Source organism: Tenrec ecaudatus, unplaced genomic scaffold (genome assembly GCF_050624435.1).
Source record: "Tenrec ecaudatus isolate mTenEca1 unplaced genomic scaffold, mTenEca1.hap1 Scaffold_623, whole genome shotgun sequence".
Taxonomy (NCBI): domain Eukaryota; kingdom Metazoa; phylum Chordata; class Mammalia; order Afrosoricida; family Tenrecidae; genus Tenrec; species Tenrec ecaudatus.
The window spans coordinates 35079-57546 of record NW_027459508.1 but is presented as its reverse complement, the minus strand read 5'-3'; the positions used below and the strand labels follow the sequence as shown (position 1 = coordinate 57546).

Sequence of the window (22468 nt, the reverse complement as noted above, 5' to 3'; positions counted from 1 at the left end):
TACTCAATAGGGAGAAACTGAAAGCACTCATTCCTCTTTCAGATGGAATTACACAACAATGCTCCTTATTAACACTCTTATTCAACATTGTACTGGAAGTTAGCCAGAGCTATCAGGACACAAAAAGAAGTTTCAAAAATCCAAATGGGCAAAGAAGTAAAACTGTCACTATTTGCAGACGATCTGATTCTATACATAGAAGGCACCAAAGGCTCAACAAAAATATTGCTAGAAAATATAAAAAGATTTGGCAACATGGCAGGAAACAAAATTGACATATAATAATCAACAGGATTCTTGCATACTAACAAAGATAACTCCGGAAAAGAAAACAAGGAATCAATACCATTTACAATAACCACATAAAGATGAGTCTCTTTAACAAATGGTGCAGGAAAAATTGGATTTCGACTTGCAGAATAATTAAATAAGACTAATGCCCCACACCCCCACAAAAACATATAATATGGATCAAATATCTAAAAATAAATACCAGAAAATCAATGAGAAAACATGGACAAACTTAAGAGTCCTATTGCAGGGGATACACAAAATGTCAAATATTAATGAAGGATACACACGTAACAGAAGACAAAATTGAAGTCTGGGACTTAAGAAAAGTAAAACAAAAACTTCATCAAAAAAGTAAAAATGTTATCTACAGATTAGGAAAAAGATTTTGGCAATGATATACGTAATTGAAACACTTCAATAAGAAAAAGATGAATAGGTCTGTGTGGCAAGATGGTGATGGAGTAGCATTCCAGAGGGACTCTGCAGAAATCAGTGGAGGAAAGTCACTGAGAGGGAAATATCACTCTTCTGGGTCACAGGCAGAGCATCTTAAAGATGAGCAGACACTAGGTCTTGAAGAGCTGTGGGGTTTGGGCTACTACTGTAGAGGTTGGCTATGGCTTAGCCTTTCCCCTGCCACAGTCTCGGCTGGATCTGAGCTCTCTTGGCCAGCACAAAGGCTTAACTTCAACACAACCACAGCTTACTGCTGCCTTTCAGCAGGGTTTAAACCCCTCCAGCCCCACAGTCAGGTGACTGGGGCTGTTATTTCTCTCTCCCTTCTTCCACAGTCTAATTGGCCTCGGTACCCACCACCTGGTCTTTTTTCTTTCTTGTCTTTCCTTTCACATGTCACTGCTGGGCTCCAGGTCACTGCTCTTTGCCTAGAGCAACTGCATCCATCCTCCACTCAGCTGGGGCAGCTCCTGCCCACTTGCCCTCTGTAGCCTTACAAGCAGCTGGGGAAATCTTGCCTGTCTTCTGCCACACCTCAAATGGGGGAATCTCCCCTTAAAACATCTAGGAGAACTCCCATCAACCCTCCAAAGCCCTGTAAGCAGATGATGGAAATCCCAACCACCCTCCACGGTGCACCATGTGGCTGGGAGGGTCCCTGGGCCCCTCCCCGTCCTCTGTGGTCCCACATGGCTGAGGGAACTTCCTCCTACTTGCTGCCGTGCTTTACACAACTTAAGACAGCTCTGTGTGAGCCCTCTCCAGTGTGCCATACTGCTGTGGGAGCATCTGTGTGACCTATATGGGAGATCTTGCTACTAGAACAATTCCGTCTGTTATCTGCAGTGCTCTACACTAAAGTGGGCACACCCATCAACACTATGTGGCAATCCCGCTGCAGGAAGCACCCCCGCACTTCCCCTGAGGTGTTCCAAGCCGCTGTGGGCCACACCACCATGGCTTCCTGTAAGATCATCCAGTGCAGTGTCATCCTCCCCAGTCCACAATCACCCAACCAGAGTCCCATGAGAGGACCATCCAACGTAACCTCTAAATAACAGGATACGGGTTGGCTAGGTAAGGAGTAAAACCACAGGAGGAAAAAGTGGTAGCCTGACCTAGTACATTTAGCTGCAGGCAGTTCAATGACGCACTCCAATGAGTTTTCCAAAGTAGGAGACCAGTGCTTGTTGACTTTCTGAAAAATGGCACCAGGCTCTTCTAAAACAACACAACACAAACAGCAACCAGCCACAAAAACCTCAATGAAAAAACAGGAGAAACAAAAGGCAATGCCAGAAGTCCTGAACATAATGACATGTATAGTAGAAGCAGACATTGATCTGCAAACAGAAAGCAATCTTCAGGATTTCTGCTTGGAGTTATACAGAATATGAGGGAAGCAATATAAAAAAAGGATGAAATGATAGAGGAGATAAAGGCCACGCACCAAAGGGAAATAAAAGACCTCAGGGACAAGATAACCAAATCCAGTAGTGAATTCACAGACTTCTCCAAAAGACTTGATGAGGCAGAGAATTGCACCAGTGGCCTAGAGGATAAACAGGCAGACTTCAGCAAATGGGAAAGGCAGTTAGCCAAGATAATCAAAGAAACTGAAGAAAAGCTGAGAGCCATGTTTGATGCTATGAAGAACAACATCTGAATAATTGAACTACCTGAACAAGGCACAACAAAAGAGTCAATGGCATAATAAATAGTGTAGAAATTCTTAGGGGAAAACTTCTCCAGATTAATAAATGAAAACTAGGCAACTATTCAGGAGGCCAAAATAACACCAGCTGGACTGAATTCCCAAGAAGAAATCACCAAGGCATATAACAGCTATTCTATCCAACTTAGAGGAAAAGGACAGACTCATAAGAGCAGCTAGGGAAAATAGAAACAGTTACCTATAAAGGAACTCAAACAAGAGTCTGTTGAGACCAATCAGCGGACACTGTGAAGAGGAGAAATTGAAGAAAATAACACAAACCCAAGAATACTCTATCCAGCCAAATTATCAAGATAGATGGAGAAGTTAGAGTCTTCCCAGACAGGAAAAACTCAAAGACTACGATAAAAGAAACTAGCCCTACAAAAGATCCTTATCTAACCGGTATGGGCAGAAAAACATCACTCACCAAACAAAAACAAGAGACTGCCACATAAAACAACTCCACCCAGATGTAAACAAAGAGTAAACAGCCCCCAAGATAACAGTGGCAAAGAAAGGCAGAATGAACCACACACAAATGCACAACACACTGATAAGAAAGGGAGGTAGGAAAACATTCAACACAAAAGGTACAAGATGACATCACAGAGTCCACAGCTGGATATAATAACCCTGAATAACAATGGACAGAACTCAGCCAATAAAAGGCAGAGGTTAGCAGCCTGACTTAGAAAACACAACCCCTTGGGCTGCTACCTATAGGATACACATCTTATGATTACAGACAAAAATAGGCTGAGAATCAAAGGCTGGAGAAAAATATACCAAGAAAACGGCCATTCAAAAAAAAGCAAAGGTTGCAATCCTAACCTCAGATTGTAAAAATAGTTCCCAAGGTACAAGCCATAACAAGACATAAGGGGTAGGGGCACTATATAATGTTCAAGGGAACAGTAGATGAAGAACCAGTGAACATAATAAATATATTCATGTTCAACGCGACGTCCACAAAATTTATCAAACACTCCAAAAGATGATAAAAGAAATCACAGGCTAACAATTATAGTAGGTGACCTTAATACACCATTCTCTGAGAAAGATCACAAGGAAAGAAGCTTAACAAGGAGGCAACAGATCTAAACATTATGATTAAATGACTTGACCTGATAGATATTTTCAGAACGCTCCACCAAAATGCAAAAACACCCTCATATTCTTTTTAAGCCCCCCATGGCACATACTCAAAGATAGACCACATGCTGGGACATAAGTTGAATCTGTGTAAATTCAAACATAAAGAGACCATACCGACTTCTCTCTCCGACCACTATAACATAAGGCTGAAAATCGACAGAAGGATGATGAAGAAAACAAGGGAAAAAATTGTAAGAAAAATAACTCTCTTTTGCAAAAGGAGTGGTTACTGGCTCAGAAAGATATGAAATTAGAAAATTTCTAGAAACCAATGAGAATACAGTTACCAATACCTTTGAGACAGCAAAGGCCGCTATCAGAGAAAGTCTGATAGTAATATGTAAGCACATGAAAAAGAAAGAGACGTATGATTGATGTGCTGACACAAAACTTACACCAATTAGAGCAGTCAGCAGAAAAATCCTACAAATTGCAAAAGAAAAATAAAAAGGGCTGAGATTCATGAAAGGGAAAACAAGAAAATTATGGAAAAAAGAAATGCAGCTAAAAGCTGGTTCTTTGAAAGGATTAACAGAATCAAAAGACCATGGAAAACCTAACCAAAGAAAGGAAGGAACAAATTTCAATAGCAAGGATGAGGAATGAAACAAGGGACATTACAATGAACCCTAATAAAATCAAAAGGGTAATTGCACAGTACTATGAAGGACTGTACTCCAATGAGTTCAACAGCTTCTCACTCCCCGCTATCACGACCTCAGTGCCGCTTCCCAATCTAGACTAGACGGGAGCATGCGCATAGGCATAGGCAAGAGATAAAACTCACGACACATGGAACCAGGAACAGGAATGGGAATAGAGACAACAAAAGGGTAGGGGGAAGGGGGGCGAAGTGGGGAGAGAGGAGACACCAATAGCAATGAATAGCATATAATCCCGTACCCCCAGTCAGGGGGGAGAACAACAGAAACTAGAAGGGAAGGGAGATGGCGGTCGGAGTAAGATTTGAAAATAATTAACAATCTACAATGTATCAAGGGGCCACGAGGGTTGGGGTTGGGGGAGGAGAAGGGAGAGAAAAAAAGAGGAGCTGATCCCAAGGGCTCCATGGAAAGTAAATGTCTATAAAAGAAAGACAGAATATATGTACGGATATGTCAGATACAATTGATGTATAGATTGTAACAAGAGTTGTAAGAGCCCCCAATAAAATGATTAAAAAACACCCACACAACAACTTTGTTTTTAAAGAAAGATATACAGTAGAAGAATAGCAGCCGTCAAGTCTGGAGCACTGGGCCTGGTTTCTTGGGACATTCTTGTGGCTATAACATGAGGCCACTTTTAGATATCAAGTTGACCTTCCACACGCAGCAAGTAGACGTCATCAAATTTGAGGCTTTTCAGCAGAATCAAGGCTAAACGTAGAAGCCCGGTCTCTTCAAGAAGATACTCTCAGTGGTCTCCTCTTTCAACCTCCAAAAGGAGGGCCTGAACATGGCCTGCTCAAACCTCAGCCACTCTCATAGCCATCAGCTAGGTTGAGCTACACAGACACTGGTCACCTACAGTTCTGTCCATTCTAATGGTTGAACACCACCCTCTTAGCAGGTACAATGAGACAAGAAGTAGAGTTCTTTGGACTTTTTTGCACAAGAGGTCTAGAGACCTGCTGATGCAGCCAGAGGGTCATGCTTTTAGAGAAAACCCTAAGTTCCCCATAAGCTTTGACCCTGCCCCAGTGTAGAAATGGTTGGGGAAGAGGATGGGAATGAGCAAAGGTGAAGGTTTGGGTACCAACAACCAAAATGCTGGCATGTAAGACCCAATACAAGATTAATATGTGACTGCTCACAGCAGTCAAAAGAGTGAGTGCAGTAGAGCTGAGGATGGTGAGGGAACCCCCCCGGCCCAGCCCCCCAAACTTCCCTGGCACATACCCTGCACTTGAATTCATACTCCTTCAGGATCGCCATGAACTGTTCTTGAGAGAAGAGTGCAGTGCCATCTGGTTCCAGCTGATGTCAGACCCAGAAAGAAAGCAACAATACAGAGAATGGTAAGGCAGGTCCTCTTGGGCCAGGTTCCTGGGGCCACCTCCTCACTTTCCTTCTGGGAATCTAACTTCTACTTTCCAGTAGCTCTAGAAAAAAGCATCCAGTCTACCTACTTTCAAACTTGTTTAAAAGGTCTTGCCACCAACAGCGTTTTCTTAGGACCCGGAGCCTGTGGTGGCTGGGATGCACTTCTGCCTTGTCTCTGGTGCAACTTCTCCCTTCCCAGCAACGTCCTTAGGGTAGATGACACCACGCTCTAAGTGCTCCTTTGGCCTCTCTGGCTAATCCCAAGTACTATTAGTGGGTCCTGGCTTTATCAGTACAGAGGCCATACTACGCGGGGTAGCACTAGGTCACAGTGACTTGTCATGAAAAGGGGAAAGAAAAAGATATTATATAGATTTCTCTCCATTACAGGATTTTTGTAAGGAAAAAAACCAAAGTTCTATCACCCAAGTATCATTTTCAAGACATGGCCCACACTACTGACCATGATTCTAGTTGAAAGACTCAGAATAAGCAGAAGCACTTGCCTTGTCCTTCAGCACAAACTCAAGGTCATTCTGCAGTTTCAGCACCAGCTTCTCTGAATCTGACTACTTTTCCACAACTTCAAAGATCTCCTTCTGCAATCGACTGTTTTCCTAAAAGATTCAGGCCAGTGGTTTAATAGCTATATAACGCAAGCAATGACGCAATGGTAAGTTTCTCACCTTTCCATAAGGGAGAGGTGTTACAGGGAGGCAAGCTGCTTTTCCTTGAAAGAGTTCCTGTAGTGGTGGAGGGTGTGAGGGCAGCTGTGTTGAAGTGAAATTACTTGGAATGGCTTTTCTATTCATGTCTTTGTAACTCCCACCAAATTTTGGGGCCATATCAAGCAAATAGGGTATGTGAAATGCTAACTGAGGGAATTTGTTGGTTTTCCCATTGCACTGTGTATATAAGAGTGAATGATAACAGTTGCAGACAGAAACATTCCATGTTAATCAAGATGGAAACACCAGGAGTGAGCACATGTAAGATCCTTGCCTGAAGTAGTGGAGGCACCAGAAGTATCAGAGGCCAAGGCACTGAGAACAGAAGACAAAGCAAAGGAGCAGTGCTAAGCTCATGAGGTAGAGGGCAGAGGTGCAACACTAAGAAAGAGATGCCTACCATCGTGGGTGAGAAGAGGCAATGCAGACCAAAAAACCTGTTTCCTTAACGTTCTGTAACTGGTTAGCTTCCTTAAGCAATTCTATAACCATGAACATTGCCTGTAAGTTTTTTTGAAGACGTTGCAATACATTATTGAACCCAACAGAGAGGTAGCGTGCCAACTGAGGGATGTTGGTATCAGATAAGGGTAAAAAAAGGATAGAGGGTCAAGGCATTCTGCCTTGTGGCAATTAGCTTGGGCTGGTGTGGCATTGGAATCTCCCCCTTCGTGTAGCTAGGAGGTCAGACGTACGGCATTTCATCAGTTGGTGTCAAGAGTGGAATTAACTGCAATGGCTCCAGGCTCATGAAAGCATGGGGTTTTACAAAAGAAAGGTCAGGGTAAGGGAAGTGAAAATTTTGATTCTTAGATTATTCCTTTGGTTATTCTTACTATGGACTGCTGAAAGGACAAAATGATCTGTCTTGGAAGAAATACAGCTATAGTGCACCTTAAGAGTCTAAGATGGGCACACTTTGGACATGTCAGGAAAGACCAGCCCCTGGGGAAGACATTATGTCTGATAAAGCAAAGGGACAGTGAAAAAGAGGAAGGCTCTCGATGCGATCGATTGGTACCATGGCTGCAACAGGAGGCTCAACGGGAAAAACTGTGAGGATATTGCAGAACCTGGCATAGATGCATAAGGTCGAAACCTACATGATGGTACCTACCTAAAACAATGGCAGTGCTTGAAAGAAATGTAAGAGGTGTCAAGGGCGTGAAAGTGCTCTGGAGTGGCCTGAAGGAAATACCAGGCTGGTTAAACAAAACAGTTAATAAGAAGGCCAGGGTTTCCTGGATGTACCCTAACAGAGGCCCAAGTCCGTAGACATACGAATGGGATAATCTGGGTTGAGAAAAGAACATTGAACTGAGTGTTTTTAAAAGGATGATGTATTTGGGTTTATGTGTTTAGCTGACTGTTGGATAGAGGTTTCTCCTGACTAGTGTTATAAATAGGTATCATGTGCGATAGAAACAAATACTCAGTTTTATGATTACAGAGAGCTTGTATGTTCACATTCAGCCTATTCTTATTGGATTTGTTAAAAGGGGAGTTAGGAATTTTCCCTGAAGAAATGGGTTTTTGTTTTAAGTCCAAGTAGAGTATTGGAGGCCTGTTGGTGTAGTAGTTACGCACTGGGCTTCTAACTGCAAGTTCAGCAGTTCAAACCACAAGACACTTCATGGGAGAAAGATGTGGCTTTCTATTCCTGTAAAGAGTTACAATCTTAGAAACCCACAAGGGCAGCTCTACCCCCTGCCCTATAGGCTGAATGGGAGTCAGAATTGACTTAACTGCAGTGAGTTTGGTTTGGTTTGGTTTGGAGAGAGCAGTGAAAGCTCTCACCAGTGTGGATGGAAGCCTCACCCAGAACCTTTGCTACCAGTACTTTTGCACTTATTTGCAAAGACATGCAGATCCACCCAGAACAACTGAAAGAATGAGTAGGAGAAAAATCGGTTTGGCCTTTTGAATTTTGAGCTGCCTGCCTTTAGAGTCATCTTAGCAGGGAGAAGTGTGTTCCTCTCAGAGAATGGCTCCTGACAGACTGAAGTTAAGGGAGCTGGCGGCAGCCTAGTACGCTCACTGTGCTGACACTTGGGTCCACTTGGGTGGGAGTGGTGGAACTGCCGCACTGATGACACAGCCTGCATTTTGGCATGTTCTATTGGCACCTGCTGATCTGGCCCCAGAAGCTAGAGATGAGAGAGAGGGGCTGGCTGGTCTGAAGTTTGAAAATGTGAGTGAAGAGGGGAAGACATTGGGAGATTTCATGAGTTGTGAATTATAAAGCTGATGATCAGGACCTAGGCCATGGGGAGTTAGGGTTGATGAGAATATATGAATTGGCCAGTTAATCTAAAGTACAGGGAGGTGTGTGTGAACTCCCAAGCTTGATACTGGTACCTATTTGATCTACCTTGGATTCTAGGGCTGAGTTGACCAGAACCCAAATGAATGACAAGATAAATGTTGACACTATGATCTGGCATACATTGCTCTAATTTGATGGCTTTCCCTGGATTGGATTATATTTATGGAAACAGATGCTCAAAGTTTAAATCATAAATAAAGATTCTTCTGATCAAAAATTTGCTTGTCTCCTCAGAGGACTGGTTGTTAGGGATTGACAATTTAGCAATGGGATATCTAAAATAGGGAGTGGTAATGAAGTAGCTGGTTTACCAGTTTTTGTGGGTGTATTAGTATCAATATGAAAAAGAAAAGAAAAAGAACAAGTCAAGGGAAAGTCCCCATTGAAGAGTGTCCTCTTTTCACCATGGGCTCAGGTAAAAGGAGGCGAGGAGAAGATGCTGGTTTGATGATATGACTGAAGTACGAGTGACTGTTAACAGGGTCACCACGACTGTGAAAACAAATCCTAGATGTCAGTGGGCAGGAGGCAATTCTTCATGTATTAAAGGAGCAATGTCTAGAAGAGCCAAAAGGTAGCCCGGGGTGAAGTGAAATGATCCAAAGGGCTCTTCTATCCATATCTTTGTAACACTCATCAAATAATTGGGTGGGACTAGGCAAATCGGGTATGTGAAACACTCATAGATGGGTCGGACAGTGATGCCCTTGCACGGCATCTCAGTAGCAGAGAGAGAGAATCCTGTGTCCATCAAGAAATAAGAGCCATCAGTGGGGCACATGTGAGATCCATGCCGTAAGTCGTGGAGGCAGCAGAAGCCCTGGCACTGAGCACATGAGACAGAGCAAGGAGCAACACTGAGACCACGAGGCAGAGTGGTAGGCTTCCTGGCCCATGGAACAAAGCAGAAGCCAAGGGACTATGCAACTGAGAGGCCTGGGACCAGAGAAAGAGGTGGTTATCAGCATGGTATTGTAGACAAAAGACCTGTATCATTAACATTTCCCTGATTAACTCGATAATTGTGAATATTGTCTGTGAATTGTATGTGGTCACTGAAATAAATGACCGAATCTAGCTAAGAAGAGTGTTATGGGAAGGTTAGGGATGGTTGGCGTTAGAATAGCATAAAGATGGTGGGGGGAGGCATCTTTAACTTCTGCCCTGTGCCAATTGGCATTGGGTTGGTGTTAGAGTCTCCTCTTCTGTGTGTAGCCAGAGGAGGTGCGTGGTGGCCCCCATAACATTTCTTTAGTAGACCAGCTCCTAAGCCAGACATGCAGACACTGAAGTGCCCAGTGCTTTCCCACTGCCGCTACTTCTCCCACTTCAAGAGCTCAACAGCAATAAGCTAGGAAAGAAGATTAGAGACAAATGATTTCAGGGTGTACTTCTAAATAAGAGATCTGAAATAACATCAATGCAGTCCATATATCCAGTCAGGGAAAAGTCCAGTGTTTACAGACACTTGAAAGCTGCAATGACAAATCAGAAGGATGTGGAATTACTTCTGAGACACAGTGTATAACTAAGAGGTAAGGCTCTGCTGAGTGCTCCGCAGGGTTGAAAAGCCAGGAGCTGGAGTAAGGGAGACAGACATCAAGGGAGGGAGGACAGGTAGAAAGGGAGAGAAAAAAGGAGCCAAGATGAAAACGGAGAAGGCAGGCAGGCTGGAGTGCAAAAAGGACTGGGAAGAAAGTCCACCGAGACAGTCAGCTCAGCTACTTCTGCCTCTCACCTGCTATGCCATCCTCTCCCCAGAGGCCTCACAACTAAGACAGGGATTCAGGGCCTTCCTGTCTCTCCTGAGAAGTAATCCCTGGGGATCAAGTGCCGGCTGTGGTAAGGACTGGGTGGCACACACCCATGAACCTCTCAGCTCCTGGAAATACAGTGGGGCTCCTGCTAGGTGAGCTTCAGGTCCTGGCTTTTTTTTTTTTTTGCTAAAGCCACAATATGTTCCTGGTCTCTGGGGATGCAGGCGTGCCAGATGCTGTTGCAGACCTTCCCTGGCCCCTATCTACCAGCTCAGAGCTGCAGGCAATAGCCACGAAGTAGCTATACTACCCTAGAGCTGGCTGGGGCAATTGTCAGGGAACACAGTTGTGAGGAGAAAATCAAGCTTTATGTACTCCCAGCTTTGTGCACATGCATTTTCTTTGTATAGCACCCTCATACCTTTAGCACCAATGATAGCCTCTCTTGCAAGCAGGCTTCCTCCCTGTGCAGGGCTTCAAGGTCCTCCTCCAGCCTAGCCCTCTGCATGCTGGTCTGCTGCCAGAGCAGCTCTTGTTCCATCTCCAACTCTGAGCGAAGCAGGGCCAATTGTCCACAGTATCCCTGCTCCAGGTGTCTACAATACCCACAAAGGAGAGACTGAGGGTACCTTTTGGGACACCTCCTTAAACTACCTCCCCAGTGTCACACATGGCCTGGCCTTCTGGAAGATTGTATATCTACTGACAGTTTTAGGCTTTATAGCCGCCTGTTTGATAGAAAGTATGAGTGTTCTGAAGGCAGGGACCAGACACTGGACACCACATTCACTGCTGGTCCTTCCAGGAGAACATGACCCCACACAGAGGCAAGGTGCCAAGGGGCCAACCTTTTCACCACGCCAGGACTCTGCATCATTTATGACGTCTCTCTCACTCTCTCTGTTTCCTGAGGCACATGATTGGGCCTATGCACAGTCATCAGAATTAGGAAGCTCGACATATTGTGTTGGTCATCCCTCCATGCTAGACAGGGCTCATTACCATTCTCAGGTTAGAGATGAGGAGACCAAAGGACTCAGCTTACCCAAAGGGCAAGGGGCTAGGGGCAAGGAAGCAGGATTCTAAAAGGGCATGCCCCACAGACATCTTGCCCACCAGTGAAGGAAGACAGACCAGGGAGCAGGCAGCCAGTGTTCTGACTTCTGGCATGAGCCAGTATGAGAGAAAGAGAAATGTAGAAGATCATTTCATGTAGCCTCAGCTGTTTCCAGCAGAGCACCTTCAGTAAACAAAAGATTCAGGAAGGTGAATCACTAGCTGAGTTTAGCCACCTCTGGCCAAGACTTTTCTCTCAATAGGGGTGAAAAAAACCTTCTCCCTGATGCAGTGTGGATATATATGTGGCTAGGTTTTCTTACATCCTTTTCTCTGGCCTTGAAGCCATCACCAAACATACCATACAGAGTTCCCCCTAAGACTGTTCAGTATGAAGGATGATGAGAGGTAAGACTGAGGTGTTGGGGTACCTTCGCTGTGTTGAGTGCTACCTGCTGAACTCCTGAAGCTGTTTGCAAAAAATATCTTACATAACACCCATCACAAGCACAAACAATAGTTAAAGGTCTTCCTTGAGCTGAGGGCAGGTCCAACGGACTGAGCAAAGAGAGTAGAGGTAGGGTAGAGACGAATGTCTGCAGCCCATAGGCATATAGAATGAGAAGCCAGTGCATACTGCACCAGCCCCACCCAGAGTTCAGTTGATGCTTCTATTGTACCCTCATCTTTCAAGGAGTCTTGTGATAGCTAATTTCATGTGTGCCGTTGGGTAGGCCATGGGGCTCCACTGCTTATTAACATATTGGCTTAGTATTGCTATGAGGGCATTACATATGATTAGCATTTAAGCCTGTCAGTCCTCAGTAAAACAGGTCATGATCCATGATGTGTGTGTGTGTGTGTGTGTGTGTGGGGGGGGTTATGCAATAAGTTGAAGGTTTTCCGAGCAGACGTTAAGGTTTCTGGAAGGAGAAGGATGTTTTAAGACCGTAGCCATCCTGCAGACAGTCTCCAACCTGCCATCTGACCGATGGATTTTAGAATTGCCAAGCCTCACAACCAGGAGGCAGTTTTCTAAAATAAATGAATCACGTGTATCCCTCCATGTTTCCACCCATATGAACACCCATCTATCGTACTGACCGTGTTACTCTGGAGGCCCCTGACTGATGGTACAAAACAAAAAGTCACATTTTCTGGTTTCTACTGGCTCAAGTAAGGCCTTCAATGAACCAGAACTATAGCACTGCCACTTGGGTAGCAGCTATTTGTCCTTCACCCACCCTCTGGCCAGGGTGTAGGGACCAGATTGGGGACAGCTGCTGTGATTCTAGAGGGCTACTGTGCCAGGCTCTGACCCAGAAGCTGTCTCGGTGGCACCTACTTGATCCTGCGTTCCGTGAGCTGTTCCATGGCAGAGTGGCAGTCATCCATCTCTGTCACAAACTCCAGGTTCCTCTTCTCAGCCTTCTCCAGGTCCTGTCTTGCCTTGTCTCGCTCCTGCACCATTTGCTTCATTTGCCCCCTGCCCACAGGAAGGAGACACTGTCAAATGTAGCTACTACTCTGTCAGCTTCCCACAGAAGCACATACCGTTGCAGGGCCCTCAAACTCTGGGTCTGCATAAACGACAAAAAACAGCCAACATGATGGTGTTGAGTGCGGGCTAGCCTTGTCTTTGAGTCTTTGAAGAATGGTTCTCTAATGGTGTATCCTGACATTAAATGACTTTATTCGTTTTGGTTTATATTATTGTCGACTTGCTTTTGAATTGAGGTTTTTTGGTGTTTATTTTGTTTTGTAGGATTTTCTGTATATGAAATCCGGGATAGGTGATCTATAGAAACAGCAATTAGATTAATAGCTCCTTCCGGTTGTGGCAGGGGAGACTGGGGGCTATGGGGAGTTAATAATAACGGGTACCAGAATGAAGAAAATATTCTAAAACTCATTGTGGTGACGCCTACACAATTCTTTTAAAATATGTCTAAACCACTGAATTGTATGATACATGACTTATATGCCAACAAAACTGTTGGAAAAGTTATCTTTCTATAAAATACTATCAACTTTTGTCCCTGTGAATCTATTTAGCAGAACAACATGAATAACCCGTTGAGTGAAAGCAGAGCTCTGTTGTAATGGAACACGGTGCCAACTGCCACGTTGTGCTCAGTGAAAAGGTCTAAGAAGCAATTTTTTTTTTTGTGCGCTTTCAGTCAATTGGCTTAAGCCTGGGGGCCCCGTGGGCTGGTCTGGAGAACATTTGCACCTCCATAATAGCAAGAAAAATGTCAGTCACATAAGTTTTAAGTTGGATTCAGCTGCTTGGGATATTATTAAGGGGATTAGGTTAGGATTTTGAGATCTGGCTTTCTAAGCCTCTCACCAAGTATGCAAGACCTGTGGCAAGAATAACCATAGGCGGCCCCTTGCTCATTAGGCCCTATTAGGAAGAGGCAAAGCGTCTCTCCCTACACCAGAGACCCTTTTCCTTGTCCCATCACAAGTTGCCTATAGAGGGTGGTGGGGGCAGGCAAGGCAGCAGCCCAGACCCTTGCCAGTCCCGGACCCCTGAGAACAAACCACACCCCTAGCCTTGAAACAACCTCTCCCAGCCTCTTACTGGAGGTAGCTCAGCTCCTGGTGGTAGGAGGCCAGGGCCGCTTGCTGAATGACACCAGTGACCATCAGGAGCTTGTTGTCGATAGCCCAGGCCAGATCCAGAAGGTTCACCTTCTCATCCACACTGAATTCGAGGCTCTAGAAATAAATCCCAAGGGACATTCAAGATGAGTTTAAGTCTCTCAACAATTTGACTCCAGACTCCATTTTCCTTGGCTCTCCCATTTGCCTGAGACTTTTCCTCTTGGGGCCGCCCCCACTCCAACTCCTAGGCTGTCAATAGGAGATCCCACTGTGCCTGAGCCAGGGACACATGAGGAAGAATATGACTCCATGCATAGTACTTCATGGGGATTAATAGCAAGAGAGGGGCCCTTCCCCCCACCTAAACCCAATAATTATAAAGGCTGTATGGAGCTATAGAGAGGAGACTTTGCCCAAGGCTAAGGGCACTGGAAGGAGCTCTGGTGGTGTGGTGGGTAATGCAATAAGATGTTAACTTCAAGGTCAACAGTTTGAACCACCCCATTTCCCTGAGGAATAAAGTAGAGGCTATCTATTCCCATAAAGATTTAAATTCTTGGAAACCCAAAGGGGTAAGTCCATTCTGCCCCCTAGCATCATGATGAGTTGAAATTAACTTGATAGCAAAGGAAAATTTGGAAGCAGTTAGAGATGAAAGGGTACTGATACAGGCACTTACAGAGAGCAGTGGCTAAATTAACTCTGCCAACTGCCCACCACTGTAAGCCACTAACATTCTTTCTTAAAAAAAAAAATCATTTTATTTGGCTCATACAACTCTTATCACAATCCATACATACATCAATTGAGTAAAGCACCCTTATACATTCGTTGCCCTCGTCATTCTCAAAATTCGCCTTCCGCTTGGGTTCCTGGAATCAGCTCATTTTCCTTTTTTCCCTCCCCTTCCCTCCCCATTGCCCCCTTCCTCATGAACCCTTAATAATTTATAAATTATTATTTTATTTTACATTCTCCTTTTTTCTTATGCCACTTGGAGTTGAGTTTTTACCATTTCAAACTAAAAGAATTCTGGGAGAGACTCCTAACGTAATATATGTAAAGAATCCTGACACATATTTCATATCTCCATAATATCTATCTATCTATCTATCTATTTATCTATCTACACACACACACACTGATGATTTGTATTGGTAGAAAAATTATGTATCAGAGGACATGAGCCATGGTCAAAAGTATTACAGAAAATGAAATCTTCCTTCTCTCTCAGAATTTTGAAAAATAAACTTAAAAAGAGATGTTATGTGCATCTTACCACCCACATATACAGAATGAAACAATGAATGTTTAAAAATGAATCTTTGCTATATTTATTTTAAATTGACTACTGCACAGTGTGACACTAAGTCCAAGAGCAAGAGCTACACCAGGCTAGTCTCCTGGGCCAGTTGCAGAAGAAATGGAGGAGCATGGGCAGGAAACCCCCATGGCTTCCAGGAATGCGAGGCTGGCCTGTGGAGCCAAGTGGCACAGTTCCCACCTAGGTCTTTTTTGATCAAAGGACTTGGCAGAATGCATGCCCTTATGTAGTGGTCAGTGCTGACTATATACATGCACCTTCTCTGACTCTGATGCCACCACAAAAGTGTGCTTGTTCCAACGCCCGTCGGAGTGCTGCCTTGTCCAAGCAACAAGCCTGAAAGGTTAGCATGGCAAAGGGGGAAGTATCTAATACATGAAAACCTACCTTCAGAGTGTTTTTATCACTGTTGTTTTCTCTGTATTTTATTTATGCTCTTTCAAAATTAAAATTTTTATATATTAATAGCCAAAAAGAAAAGTTTCCCGAGAATTTCCCTGTCTGGGATTCTCTGTTGCAGCAGGAGTAAGGAAGCCAGAGAGCAGAGGCCAAGCACAGTAACCCTCTCGGGCTCCCACCCCACCCTCAGCCCATTCTCAGCGGAGCAGCTGTGGCCATCCATTTCCAAACCTGCAAAATCTCCTTGCCATTTTGAATGCCCTCCTGGGCCCACAGAGCCACCACCTGCTCAGGGCATGCAAACCCAGTGCCGTCATCGATGCCGGAGAAGAGGTGCCGGTCTGAGCAGATGGACACGAGGGACGAAGTGGTCGTGTGGCAGCTGCTCTCCTCTGTGGTCTGTACACCAGGGACCAAGAAAGTGCTGTGAGCACGCACGTCTGTTCAGCCCAATCTCTTGTTTCTCGTGTCCCCCACTGCACAAACCTGCACGCTGCCTAGCAAGAACAACCTCACCAGTTATCGCTCTCTTCACTTTCTAGCAAAGGTGAGAGGGCTGGGCACAGTGATGTGATTCATCAAAGCAGCCATGACTGCTCTGGAGCCAGAAGGCAGCAGACAGGGCTTTCTACTCCCACAGAGAGCTACAGGCTTGCAAACTGCCAGGGCAGGCCTACTGTGTCCTGTATGGTCGCTATGAGTCCACACTGAGTCAATGGCAGTGAGGATGAGTGTGAGTTGGGTGTGTAAGTGCAGCCCGTGAACTATCCGCATCTCTCTGGCATGACGAACAAGGTACACAGGGCCTCACAAAGGAAGAGCCTAAAGAGGGGCTTGCCATCATGGAGAAATTCCTAAGAGGCTCCAAAAGCAGAGTGGGCTTCCCTGTGTGTGAAACTGCACATTACTGGGAATACAGAAGCAAGCAGCTTTCAGCTAAGCAAGCTAGGGGAGTCTTACGATGATGGTAAAGTCTCTCAAGCGGAAAGCTGACCTGCTAAGTTCAGATATTCTATGAATCCACAAGGGCAAGAAATATTTCCCTTAAATTTTTTCTACCTCAGAGCCCTTTCCAGTAAATATGTGTTGTCAGGAATCCCTGGGAGTAAGAATGAGTGTTCTCCACGCCTTCAGGTCATCACATTTCTGCTCCAGGCATCCAGTGCTCCTGCCTCCCTCAGAGTAAAAACCACCTTGCTCCAACCTGCTCATGGCTCTTCAGCTACCCTCTCCTCACTGCCTTGCTGGCTGGGATCTGGATCTGGGACCCTCAATACCTTGCTCAATCACCCTTAACTCCTCTTTTCTGACACACCGGCTCGCTGGCCTCCAGATAGAAGGATACCTAGCTATTTTTTAGCCCTTTCAAGTCCAGCCCCACAGCTTAAATCATGCTCCTCTTGCTCTTTCTGGCTCATCCTGGACTCTTTCCGGTCCCTTCTCTGATGACCACCAGGCTTGTCCTAGCTATACTCTCCACCCTTCATCCCTCATCTTCTCCCAGCAGTACACTTCCTGAGTCAGGCTCAAGGGAGCAGAAACCTCCTCTGCCTGTACTCACTGAGTCACCAATTCTCTAATGAAGGAGCTTGTTCACCGAGCTTACTAAGCTACGCTGGGTGCTCTGCGTGCCAACTGGACAACACTCTAGAGCAGGTATTTTACTCTGTTTGCAGGTGGAAGAGGGCACCATGGCTATCAATGGAGAGTCCCTGATACTCAAATGCATCTGGAACTGCTATGAACCCTCTAGCCACTTACTCTAGAAAATATGAGGCTCAGAATGGGTTTCCCCTATACCATGTCCACCTGATTCTCCTGCTGTCATATATATATATATATATGACATCAGTACAGAGCTAGTATACCTGTTAGTAAGTAGGTTATCTATCTATCTATCTATCTATCTATCTATCTATCTATCTATCTATCTATCTATCTATCTATCTATCTAACAGGTATACCACATGACATGGTCAAACATCACACTCTATAGCCAAACTGTGGAGACACACACAAGATATGGCACACTCTACTTTGAAATAATACAGGAGACTCTACCACCCTGGCCTCCTTCCAGTTTCTGCCCTAAAATGACAGTGCAAATGGGCAATTCTCAGGTGAGAGGTATCAAGAGAGGGGTAGGACTTTGTGCTCCACAAACGAAAGACTGAATCCGCCCACTCCTCAGTTTGACATTCTATGCCCCAAAGGTATTATATACTGTGTATACACTCATATCTCTGCAGTGAATTTAGTGTGGGTGTGTAGAGAGTGCATGTATATGAATATACTGTGCATGAATGCATACAGAATGTATAGTGAAGGGATGTGTAGGCACTGTGTTTATGATGTTTACATACACTAGCAGTGTGTGTGGTGGGCATGAGTTTGTGTGCCTTACAATTTGTGTGCATATAGTAGGTGGTACCCCCTCAAAAAAACCCTGGAATTTTTTTCAAAGCTATGTATTTAATTTTTTTCCATGTACCAGTGACCGGGCTATGGAGGCTGCTGAAAAGGAACAGCCCCATGCATGCATCCCAGGATCGCTCTGGCCCATTGCCATCGCTGGAAAGCTATATCTGCCCAACAGTGCCCAGCAACCATGGGGCATGCATTTAAATTCTTTTACAAAACAAACTTGTCACCTACAAAGTACTCTCAATTACACTTGATACATTTGTAAAATCTGCAATTTAATTCTTGGAAACATTTTTCAAACTCATCTGTTTGGATGGCTGACAGCACCTCCCTAGTGTTTTTCTTCACTCTTCTATGTCCTCAAATAGTTATCCTTCCATGTCCCTCTTCTTCGAGGAAACAAAAAAAAGTCACACAATGCAAGGTCAGGTGAGTAAGGTGCATGGGGCAAGAGAGACATTCTGCTTTTTGCCAGAACCTGGCACACTGAGATGGCTGTGTGAGCAGGTGCATTATCATGGTGGCAAAACCAGTCCCCTGTCTGCCATAAATCAGGCCTGTTTTTGCCGCACACTGTTATGAAATCTTTTCAGATCCTCTAATAGAAAGCTTGACTAACAGTCTAACCTGGTGGAACGAATTCCAAATGCACTACAAATCGACATTTTTATCTGTTCGATAAGATGATGGACGTCCAGAATGAGGTTTGCCATCAATCAACATTTCACCTCTTTTGAAATGAGAAAACTACTCATACACTTAGAGTTTTTCCCATAGCACTGTCTTTCTAAACTGTATTCAACATCACAACAGTTGCTTTGGCATTTTTCCTGAGGAGGAAACAAAGTTTCATAGCTGCATGCTGTTCTCTTAAATTCGCCATCATGAAAAACAAGGTTCCAGTGAAACCGCTTTTACAAAAAATTCACTGTGACCAGAGAGAACCTTCTCAGGTGGCGCTGCAACTCGGAGCTCTCAAAGAGGGAGAAAAAGTCATATTAGGAAAGGTCTACTCTGCCCAGCACAATTCCAGTTCTGGGAGGGTACCACCTTGTATCATGTGCATATATAGTGTGTGTGTATAGTTAAGTGTGTGTGTGTGTGTATGACAGACGCATCTATAGTTTGGGTGTATACATGTAGCATTGACTACATGTATCAGGTGTGTATATATAGTGGGTGTACATGTATACAGTGGATGGGTCCAAACTGTGTGGATATGTGTACAAGTGTGTGCTGTATGTAGAAATACACGTGACAGGAAGAGTAGATGGCTATGACAGCAGGATAATGGGTCAAGTTGCTGTGCTGAAAGACCTGTTAGTCTGGGTAGATTAGAAAAACAAATTCATAGACACTCATAGGTGTTAAGAGAAAGCTTTATACACAAGAGCAATTGAATATTGAGAAAAAATTTCACCCCAAGTCCAGATTAAGTCCATAAATCCAATATTAGCACATATGTCCAATCCCAATCTATAAAATCCTCCTCAGACTCACGAAACACATGCAATATGCCAAATGCAGGAAGATCACAGGCCAGTGGATGGAAAGTCTTGTGGATCCAGTGGCATTATAAACATCTCAGGGCTGGCATGAGTCTCCATGTGGCTCCATGGCTCTATCTGCCATCAGTCTAGCTTCATGTGGCTTGTCCGGAGGAGGATGAAGCACCTATCTGTATCTATCTGGCCTCTGTATCTATCTGGCCTCCAGTAAGCTATTTATCTCAGTGGCACGCCTAAATGAGGTTATCAAGCTGTGACCTGATTGACATGCTAGACAACACCCCTCAACAAGTTGACACCAGAATATGTAACTACCACAGACCAACCTTTGTCAAGTTGACACTTTTACACAACTTTTTACCCATACATAATTCTTAACAAAAAAATAATAAAATCATATCTGTAACTAACAAGATAAAACTAATAAGTGTACCATTCAGTATGTGCCATCCTCATTTAAACATATTATATAAGTGACAAAACAATATTCTATGCCTAAGCATCGCAGTTAAGGAACACACACTTAAACTTATAATCCTATGTACATATTCCAGCACCTATGAAAGTTTGTAGCCAACCACTTCATGCCTTTATCATCTCCATTTTAGGTATAAAATTTCTATACTGCCCACTTACATCAGCCGTGTTCTGAGGAACCTTCATCCCAGTTAGAACCTTGTGAACTCCCCATCCATAGTAAAGTCAAATCAGGACAGGCTATCCATGAAGTCTGCAGCAATATCTCTACTTCACAGGCTCAAACATCTCTTCATCTGGTCGGATTCTGGTCAACTCAATGTGGGCTGCTTCACTCAGCGTCCACATGGTGCCCATTGGTCACCTCGCTTCTAGACCATGGGCACTGTCACAAATTTTCAACAAGCCTAGCCCCCTTGCGCTAGATCATGAATTTCAGACCAGTCAACCCACTCTCGTTTTCTCTTCACGTTCCTGAAACAAGGTCCATGAGTGTCAGTGGCCAGACTCAATCAGTCTCTTTATTGCTGCATTTCGCCCACTTCCACTCAACAAGTGGATCTGGGTGGTCGCCTAGCAAGCAGTTCAGCCTGCCCACAGGCTCCCTGTAATATTCAGCCCCAGAGAGTAGTTTTCTTCATGGTTCCAGATTTTTTCCCAGCTTCTGACAAAACCACGAGTTCAAAATTTAAATATCCAAAGAGTTCCCTTTTTTCCCCCTGTCAATCTGTCAACAGCCCTTGGCAAGTCTCTTCACCCTTAAATGTCCTCAACACTGAAGACACTTTTCTTTTCAGAGCTTATTTTTTCAAAGCCTTCTTTGCGGGTGTGTCCTAAACCCATCTAACAATCCAGTTTTAATGACGAGAAACAAGTGGGCTTACAAGCTCTCTATTTTCAAATCTCCCAATAATCATTTCTATCAATCATATATCAATAATAATAAACAGAAAAAAAATCAGTATAAACAGAGTAGCATCAGATCCTAAGCTCTATTCGTAAAACAGTCAAATTCGATGCTTATTTAGTTATCTTACTCATTATCTAAACGCTTCTATTGATAGAAAATATGGCATTAGGCCTCTGACAGCATCAAGCCAGAGCCAGGGTTCATTATTTATTTTTATTTTTTAAAATAATTTCATTGGGGCTCATACAACTCTTATCACAATCCATTCATACATCCATTGTGTCGGGCACATTTGTACATTTGTTGCCATCATCATCATTCTCAAGATATTTTCTTTCTACTTGAACCCTTGGTATCAGCTAAGCATTTTCTCCCTTCCTCCCCCACACTCCTGCCTTCACGATAATTTATAAAGTATTATTTATAAATTATTATTATTTTCTCATATCTTACACTGTTCAATGTCTCCCATCCCCCACATGTCTATTGTACGTCCCCCAGGTAGGGGGTTATATGCAGATCATTGTGATCATTTCTGCCTTCCCTCTTGTCCCACTATCATGTTCAGTCTTCATTTGGGTTTCAGTAATTCCTCTTGGTTACATTGCCCTTGATCAAGCCCTACCAGGCCTCCTACATATTCGTTGCCATCATTTTTGGATCACTTGTTTTTCACTTGTCCCTGGGCTTTTAACACACATGTCCTTTCCCCCACCTGTCCCTCACCCATGTCCCTGCAATACTGTCAGTCCCGTTTTGTCTTCCAGATGGTTTATCCTGCCTATCTTATCTAGATAGACCTACAGAGATAATAATATGCACCAAAAACATGACGGACCAAAACAAAGCAACAAAAGAAAACAACAACAAAAAAACAAATGACAAATTAGAAAAGAAAAACCTGTCAATTATTTATCTGTTCAAAGAAACAACTTTTAGCAGCACTAATTTTACCATAGTTTTCTTATTTTCCCTCTTCTGAATCTCAGCCATGATTTTTATTATTTATTTTCTTAATCTATTAATAGGTTTGTCCTGTTGACTCAGCTTTAGTTGCTGTAAATTTTGTGCCAGCATATCAATCATAAGTCTCTCTTCCTCTTTCATGTGTTCATGTATTGCTATGAGACTTCCTCTGATAACTGCCTTTGCTGTGTCCCATAAGTTTTGGTACATCATGTGCTCATTCTTGTTGATTTCCAGAAATTCCCTAATTTCATCTCTGATCTGGGCCAGCACACACTCCTTTTGCAAGAGAGTTATCATCTTCCAATTGTTTGTC

At 43.9% G+C, this 22468-nt stretch overlaps 1 non-coding gene and 1 pseudogene across 1 annotated transcript; both read right to left on the bottom strand.

Moving 5' to 3' along the window:
* The window catches only part of LOC142436778 (ninein-like protein), an 88856-nt pseudogene that overhangs the window by 44198 nt on the left and 22190 nt on the right, over positions 1-22468 (bottom strand).
* Positions 18351-18482, bottom strand: LOC142436779 (small nucleolar RNA SNORA84). Its single transcript, XR_012782109.1, has one exon. It is a non-coding gene; the product is annotated as a small nucleolar RNA SNORA84 (small nucleolar RNA).